Raw genomic sequence first — 8559 nt, 5'->3', positions numbered from 1 at the left:
CCCCTCCCCCGCCCAGCAGATGGGACAGGTGACATCACCTGCCCTTCACCTGTCCTGTCTATGGGCGACTGGCCACGGTGAGCCCAGATCCCAGGGCACTGGGGCTGGGCCCTGCCCCAAGCGCGAGTCCACGTGGAGGTGGTGACCTGAGCAGGCCCGGGGCCCTGGGATGCGGACGCAGGAGTGGCCACCCCAGCAGGCGACCAGCACAGCTCGAGACAATGCTCATCACCCCTTTTAATACTGGGTAATTTTTGTTTGCTTTTGATTTGTAGGAGCTCTTTACATATGATTAAACGTAATCTTCTTTCTGTGAGGGGTGTTAACAGTAGTTTTCCTAGTCTGTTGCTTTCCTTCGAGTGGATTGTATTTATATAAGGCCAGGAGTCAGCTATGGTTTTTCCACTCGTCATGTATGGATGTGAGAGTTGGATTATAAAGAAAGCTGAGCACTGAAGAATTGATGCTTTTGAACTGTGGTGTTGGAGAAGACTCTTGAGAGTCCCTTGGACTGCAAGGAGATCCAACCAGTCCATCCTAAAGATCATCAGTCCTGGGTGTTCACTGGAAGGACTGATGCTGAAGCTGAAACTCCAATACTTTGGCTACCTGATGAGAACTGATGCATTGGAAAAGACCCTGATGCTGAGAAAGATTGAAGGCGGGAGAAGGGGATGACAGAGGATAAGATGGTTGGATGGCATCACTGACTCAGTGGACATGAATTTGAGCAGGCTCCAGGAGTTGGTGATGGACAGGGAGGCCTGGCGTGCTGCAGTCCATGGGGTCACAAAGAGTCGGACATGACAGAGTGACTGAACTGAACTGAAGTGAGGAGTCAGCTGGAAGTATGCTTTTTCTCCCTAAATCTTGATTTTATTAATAATAGATGCTTTTCTCTTGCTGAGAAACTAAACTGGAGGTAGCTGAGGCCATGAAGCCCTCATTATTGGCTTTCGGGCTTCAGATGTTTCCAATCAGAGGTGGCTGCTGAGCCAACCATCGGGGGCGGTAGGTACCTTGGCACTCTCGGGGCACCTGCTGACACAGGGGGACAGTGAGGCGCCGGGGTCACTGCAGCCACACGCGAGGGCCGCGCTGGGGAAACTGCCCCGTCGGCTGCTGTGTTTGTGCCAGGCGCTCCCCTGGGGTGGGGGACCCTTTCCTTCCATCCTCAGGGTACAAGCGCTGTGCTCTGCCCGTGGGGACCTGGTGGGGAGCACGCCCCCGGCCTCTCCCTATGTTCCTGGCTTACTGAGCACAAGCAAACCAAGTAGATGCAGACTCTTAAAGAGCTTGATTTGGAAAAACAACCCAAGTGCATCAGAGACTGCGTTTTTATACGAAGCCCACAGAGGTGATTCCGCTGATGGGGTTAACTAGATGGCAAAGCTGACTCGATGATCACAAGTGTACAGACACATTTCAGGCCGTGGGAGCCACACAGGCCTGGGGCTGTCAGGAGGGAGCAGAGAGCAGTGCCTGACCACGGGCAAGAGAACTGCCCATCCCTCGTCCTGGTTCCTGGCCCTTGCACACTCCTGGGAGGTGGTGGGATGGACTTCAGGGGCACAGAGAACAAGGGAGATGCTTTGCTCTCTCGTTAGTCTCACTTGACTTGTTCAGAGCCCAGGGAACAACGGGGTTATTTACTGGAGATCCCCTTGCAGCTCCAGGACCCCATCGCCTGACTTTTGTGGACACAGCGGCTGGAGTGACTACAGCTCCTGTGTGCATGATGAATCCTGTGCGCCAGGTACTGTTCTCCTTGCTTTGTAGGTGTAACACCCTTATGAGCTTAGAACTGACACCAAGCCATTTTACAGAAGGGGAAAGTGAGACACAGGAGGCCACGTGACCACAAGCAATGCTGCTGCTTTCACCTTCAAGTCCCTGCTCTCTCTCCTCCTGTTTATGGAAAGCAGAAGCCCCTCTGCTAAAACCCAAGTGGGTCTTCCATGTCCTGACCCATCTGTGGTTGGCAGCTCACCTTCCTTGCCAGCTTTCTGAATCGAGGACGTTGACAACCAAGTGGTAGAACGGAGATCATGAGAGAGGGTGGGGGAAGAAAAGAGAAGGGGTCCTGAGATACTGAGGAGGAAAGGTCCTCTTCTGAGGCTGGGGGAGGGCGTGGGGGTGAGACGCCAAAGGCAGGAGCCTCCCCCCAGCTCATGGAGCAGAGGTGAGGCCAGGTTCCAACATGGGGAGGGCAGAGCACATGAAACGTGTGAGTGATTTCATATCTGGGGTCCCCTGTCCTTAGGTCGCTTCGGGCCATCAGTTCTCTAAGCACAGGGGTGTCAGTGTACTACCTGGAAGGTGTTTGCAATACACCAGGCTGGGGAGAAGGTGCTCCACTTGAACCCCACCAGCTGTACTTCCATCTGGGACAGCCAAGAACACCCTGAAACCATGGGTGGAACCACAGTGCATGACTGCCTGCGGGTTCATGCATTTTTCTGCAGAAACAATGTGCAGCTGTCACCAGCCTCCAGAACGCATCCTCCCCGAGGTTAAAGCCACTGTTCTCTGCTAACGGCCATCCCTCAAGTGGGCAATGGCTCTGGACTGGGACACCGTCTTCTCGGTGATCCCGGAGCTGCAGGCTGGACCTGTGTAGGAGGAGCAGCACTGGGCCAAGTCCCCCACTCAAACTCTGTGATTCCAGGCTGGTTTCCTATCTCTGCATCCTCATCTGTAAAAATGGGAACCTCCTTTTATGTGTGAGGAGTAAACAGTTATCAGCCTTTCTGGTGGCTCAGTGGTAAACAGCCTGCCAAGCAGGAGATGCAAGTTTGACCCCTGGATTAGGAAGATCTCCTTGGGAAGGAAACGGCAACCCACTCCAGTATTCTCTCCTGAGAGTCCCATGGACGGAGGAGCCTGGCGGGCTACAGTCCACGGGTCTGCAGAGTCAGCCACGCCTCCGGGACTGAGCCCACACGCACGGGCCTGAATCACACGTCCGGCTGCTCTCCTGCCTCCTGGAAGCCTCTCTCTTCTCGTCAGACTCCTCCTCCATCCGGGGTGCCGCCTCCGTGTCCCTGAGGGTGGGACAAGGAAGAGATGAAATCTCATTCGTTTTACCACCTCTGAGCAGCTGCACTTAATATCTGGGGGGGGGTGGGGAGGCGAAATCATCACCTCGTTCAGGACTGTACTTTCAAGGATTCTCAGTGCCTCTCCTCAGACGACCCCTCCTGGTCATGAATGTTCGAGAGCCTGGTGACGGTCCAGTTGCTTAACGCAACCACTGACAGCGAACATCTGGGCCCCAGAGACACCACACCCGGAGGATATTGGCAGGAGAGGGAGGTGCTGGACACATGTTTCCTCCTTGGCCACATCCCAGCCTAAGCCAGCCATCCCCAGACGGCCTCCATCTGTGCTGGCCCACAGAGGTGAGAGTGGGTGAGCACTTGGGGCCTAGGCCCATTAATCTCACTGCAGCCCTGATGCCCGAGCACATTTATGACCCAGTCAGTTCTGGCCTCATCTCCTTGCAGTCTCTGCTTTTTTTTAACTTTCAGCTTCCATATTTTCTGGTGACAAACTAGGTCATATCCATGGCAAAGGGGATTCTACCATCATATCATGCCATCGTTATTAAATAAATACATACTGACCTTAGGTTGCTGATTCATTCTTAATTTGAAGAGAAGGGTCAAGACCAGAAGTGCAGACGGTCAAGCCCCCCACCCCCAGATTCCCCAGTCACATCCCTCATGCCTCAAGGGCACCGTGTGACTGCTTCCGGTCGATGGGTGGTGAAGCGAGGCGGCATGAGGCACTGCCGGGCGGAAGTAGTTAAGAGCTGGCATGAGACGTTCCCACTCTCTTTCACAGAATGTAGGGGCCACATGGTCAAGTGGACAGCAGTATGGGAAGCTCCCTGGACGGCAGAGTCACTGAATGGATGACTTTTAAAACAGACTGATAGAAAATTTGAGGTACAGAAAGGTCAGCAGATCAGGAGACGACTGCCCTCAGAAAGATCGTTTGTTACAGTTCCCAAGAGGAGGGGGCACGTGATGCCAGGCAGGGCCACACGGGGAGACCCCAGGGCGGCTGGAGGCAGAGGGAGGGAGGGTCAGTGTGGACCAGAGACCTCACTGAGGATTCTGCGGAAGGAGTGGACAAGGTGGGGTGGGCAGCTGAGGACTGGCTGGTCTGGATCGTTCCCGCAGGCTCCAGGGCACAGTGCCCGTCCCAGGTTGTGTGGAACCTGCCCAGGGTGGAGTGGGCAGGTGGACGGTGGCCCAGAGGGTGGGAGCCGGTGGAGGAGGGGGAGGGTGGTGGATGGGCTCTGGGTTAGTTGGTTTGCATTGGAAAGGTGTGCTCACAGGTGAGTTGTTTACTGTCTCTAGGAACTAGCTAATCTTGGGAGGGGCAGTCCCCCCCAGATGTGACAGTGTCAGACCAGTAAACAAGGGACATGGTTAATACAAAGACAACTCATGCTGGGCTTTGTGGGAGGGAATTAACCTGGGTTATGTTGAGACCTGGAGATCTGGGGGTGATGTACCATATTAGGTTAGTGTGCTGTCGTAGGAACGCAAGGGGAAGCTCAGGAACTTGGGTGTGGAGCTGAGTCTCACACCGCTGCGACATCTAAAATGTTGGTTCACCCACTCACTGCACATTCACTGGTCACTGCACATCAGCTGCGTGTCAGGCCCAGTGCTGGGTCTGGACTCACAGAGGTCAAACTCTAGCCCTGCTCTCAATGGAACTCTCAGTCTTAAGAGTAAGTAAGATGCATCGAAGGGTAGGGTGAAGATGGCCAGGATAGAGGCTGGGCAGACCCAGACAGAGGATGGGTCCACAGTGATGACTCAGGAAGTGAATCCTCCTCAGGTGGAGGAATCAGGGAAGCAATGTTTGAGTTGGGTCTTGATGGAGTTACATAAGAGTTTCCCTGGGGAGACAGTGGGCATGGATGCTCTAGGCAGTCTAGGAAAAGCAGATAAAGGCATATCCAGGCTTTGCAAAGGGTTCAGTGGGGCAAAAATAACTACTTTAAAAATGGGCAAAGAAACTGAATATTTTTCCAAAGACCTACAAATGGCCAAGAGGTATATGAAAAGATGCTCAAGAGGTATATGAAAAGATGCTCAACACCACTAATCATTAGGGAAATGCAAATCAAAACCACAGCGAGATATCACCTCACACCTGTTAGGATGACTATTATCATGAAGACAAGAAATGACAGGTGTTGGCAAGGATGTGGAGAAAAGGGAACCCTTGTACACTGTTGATAAGAATGCAAATTGGTGCAGTCATTATGGAAAACAGTACGGAGGTTCCTCAAAAAATTCAAAATAGAATCATCATATGATCCAGTTCTGGGTATATTAATATTAATACACACCAAAAAGAAATGAAATTAGTACCTTGAAGAAATACCTGCACTCTTGTTTGTTGAAGCATTATTCACACCATAGCCAAGACACAGAAACACCTTACGTGTCCAGCGACAGATAAATGGATAAAGAAATTGCGGACTATTTAGCCTTTAATAAGAAACTGTGCCATTTGTGACAACACGGAGGAGCCCAGAGCACACTGTGCTGAGTGAAATAAGCCAGACAGACAAAGACAATTAAAGCAGGGTCTCACTTATATGTACGTGTGTCTCAGTGGTAAAGAATGTGTCAGCAATGCAGGAGACAAAGGAGATGTGCGTGTGATCCCTGGGTTGGGAAGATCCCCCGATGAAGGAAATGGCAACCCACTCCAGTATTCTTGCTGGGAGAATTCCATGGACAGAGGAACCTAGTGGGCTACAGTTCACGGGGATGCAGAGTCAGACACGACTAAGCGCACATACACACACTTTGAAAAAGTCATAGAACCAGAGGCTAGAGCAGTGGTTACATGAGAAATGGGAGAAGTTGATCAAAGGGTACGGACGTCCAGTTACAAGACGAATAAATTCTAAGTCTCTAATGTGCAGCATGGTAAGTATAGTTAATAATATTTGAAAGTTGCTAAGAGAATAGGTTTTATGTTCTCACCCCCTGCCTCAACACAGACAAAATGGTAACTATGTAAGGTGATGGATATAGTAACTTGATTGCGATAATCACATTGTATACACGTATTAAATAATTGCATTATACACTTTTTAAAAGTCACACTGTACAATCTAAATATATATATATTTCTCTGTGTGTCATTAATCCTCAAAAAGCTGGGGGGAAAAAAAGAGTTCAGAGCGGCTGGAACAGGAAAGGACCAGGAATACGGTCAAAGACAAGGCTGAAAGCCCAGGTGGGCTGACACCTGAGGTGGCTCTGAGAGGAGGGGCAGGGCTCTGGACTTCCCGCTGCAGGTCCTGAAAGCCTGGGCCGTGGACAGACCAGGGGGTAACCTGATGAGATTCGCAGTCACAGCTAACGATGAGATTAGGGTCTCAAGGCCCTCCTTCAGGGACCCCACCGTCAGATTTTTGGGACACTATTGGTAAAAACGTGCCTGCCAATCCAGGAGACATAAGAGACATGGGTTAGATTACTAAATTGGGAAGATCCCCTGGAGGAGGAAATGGCAACCCACTGCAGTGCTCTTGCCTGGAGAGAGGAGGAGCCTGGTGGGCTACAGTCCTCGGGGTCCCAAAGAGTCGGACACAACTGAAGGGACTTAGCATGTACGCACGTGCATTCTCCTGTTATGGTAGGAGACCAAAAAAGCCACTTAACCTCCTCTCCTCTAAGACAGGGAAAGTAAATACTCTCCTCCCTTCTTGTATTTATGGCAGATATAACTAATCAATAGACATTCTTTGGATTGGCAGCCATTTAAAGCCTCAGAGGCTTTCTCAACACAATGTTTCAGGCAAGTACTACCCACAGGTTCAGGTTGGCACACATGTTAAATTATGTGTCCTTTTTATAGAAGTATTAGTATTTTCATTTGGAAAAATAAGAACTGTCCTAGGGACGCAGAGTTTAATCAGAGGAATAAATCTCTAATGGTAGAATTTTAGTAAGCAGAAATTTGGAGAAGGGAAGGGAAGTCTACATGATTTCCTCAGATCAGACCTGCCTCACCCAGTCGGAACGTTGTCCTGAGTGGAGACTAAGGACACTTTTTTTGTTCTCTCACTTCCCTGCCTCCATTGTCAGCAAAATCGTTCCTGTTTGTTTTCCCGGCCATGGTAAACACCGCAGAGTAGACGAGAGACGTTTCCATGGCAAGCTCCTCCCACAGCATCTTCTTTCGTGTCCTCACAAAGCCCATGATCTGCAGGCAAAGAATAGACTCTCAATAAACATTTATTGATTGAATCTAAATTGCAATTTTGTCTACAGCCCTCTGGGAAGCGGAGCGGAAAGGAAATTCACCCTCATACGGAGAGGCATGGACTACCCAGAAACCAACCGAGGACCGCCCAGACTCCGAGATGGTGTCTGTCAGAAGCCACACGCATCAGGACTCACGAGGCCCCTCGGTCAACTCCGGGATGCACACACTCCTTCCTTGGCTCCCTCTGTGTGAGCACCGAGAATAGTAACGGGTTCTTTTTCCTGCTCGGCGTCTTCTGACCTGGCCCAACACAGAGAACACTCTCAATGAAGACTTGTGAATGAATGAGGCAGTTACTAGCACCTGGAGAGGAACGGGGGGGTGGCGTTCCCACCCTCCTTCCCAGGCCGCCAGGAGAGTGTGGGGCACCTGGAAGGGTAGCTGGGGCGGGAGGGCGGGGGGTTACATGATGAGTTCAGTTCTGAGCTCCGTGAACTTGGCTCGTGGGCTTTACTTGGGGAACTTGGGGTTTGTGGGGGCAGACGTTGGTATGCTGGGAGCGACAGGGGACCGCCGGGGGAGGGGACCCCAGGGGAAGAGCATCGGGAGAGCGGGGAGAAGCCCAGCTCTGGTTCTGGGGCAGGGGAGGAAGTGAAGCAGCCGCGGGGTGTCAGGGAAGGGACGTCGGAGAGGAGAAAGCCCCGGAGAGGAAAGTAGGGCCTCCAAGAGCGCCTTCCTCACAGGGCAGCAAGGAGAGACGCCCACCGGGCGTGGTGCCACGTGTGGACGGCGCGGCCTCGTCGCCTGGAGCCCCGTCCAGCCTGGAAGCTGTGTATGGCACAGTTAAAACTGCTCAATTCCTAGAGAGACAGAGAACCGAAGACTTTCTCCCATCAGCCAACCTCTTTCTCGGGTTGCCCCCTGCCCCGCCCTGACCCCCTTCCCCTGGCCCTGGGTCTGAGCTTCGTGATTTTACCAGAGTTTCTGGCGCCAATGCACCGCCCCCGCAGCTGGGCCCGCGCTCTGTTCACGTTTCTCTCCTCCCGAGAGATCAGGTCAGAGGCCCCGGATGTTCTCGAGGGTCCCCGGATGTTCTCGAGGGTCCCCGGATGTTCTCGAGGGTCCCCCGATGTTCTGTAAGACCCTGGATCTTCTCTGCGCCCTGAGGCGGGAAGTGGATCTGGGCCGGGTCAACTCGCAGGTGGGGCTGCGGGCAGAGAAGGAGCCCGGGCCTTCTCCACGTGGAGAATGGGGCTGAGGGCGCGGGAAGCAAGTGCGTGGTGGACCAGGAGGACCTGAATGTCTCCG

General features: G+C 52.4%; 1 long non-coding RNA gene across 2 annotated transcripts; it reads right to left on the bottom strand.

The window, feature by feature from the left end:
- Nucleotides 1–559: 559 nt before the first annotated feature.
- Nucleotides 560–8321, bottom strand: LOC110125620 (uncharacterized). Of its 2 annotated transcripts, none has more exons than XR_002310129.2 (4): nt 8228–8321; nt 7993–8111; nt 7350–7551; nt 560–7248 (listed from the first exon to the last, which is right to left on the bottom strand). It is a non-coding gene; the product is annotated as an uncharacterized lncRNA (long non-coding RNA). The 2 variants fall into 2 exon arrangements; XR_002310130.2 differs by having other exon boundaries at nt 7387–7551.
- Between the last annotated feature and the right edge of the window lie 238 nt (nt 8322–8559).

The sequence above is a fragment of the Odocoileus virginianus genome, chromosome 33, assembly GCF_023699985.2.
Source record: "Odocoileus virginianus isolate 20LAN1187 ecotype Illinois chromosome 33, Ovbor_1.2, whole genome shotgun sequence".
Taxonomy (NCBI): Eukaryota; Metazoa; Chordata; class Mammalia; order Artiodactyla; family Cervidae; genus Odocoileus; species Odocoileus virginianus.
This window is presented reverse-complemented; position numbering and strand designations above follow the sequence as displayed.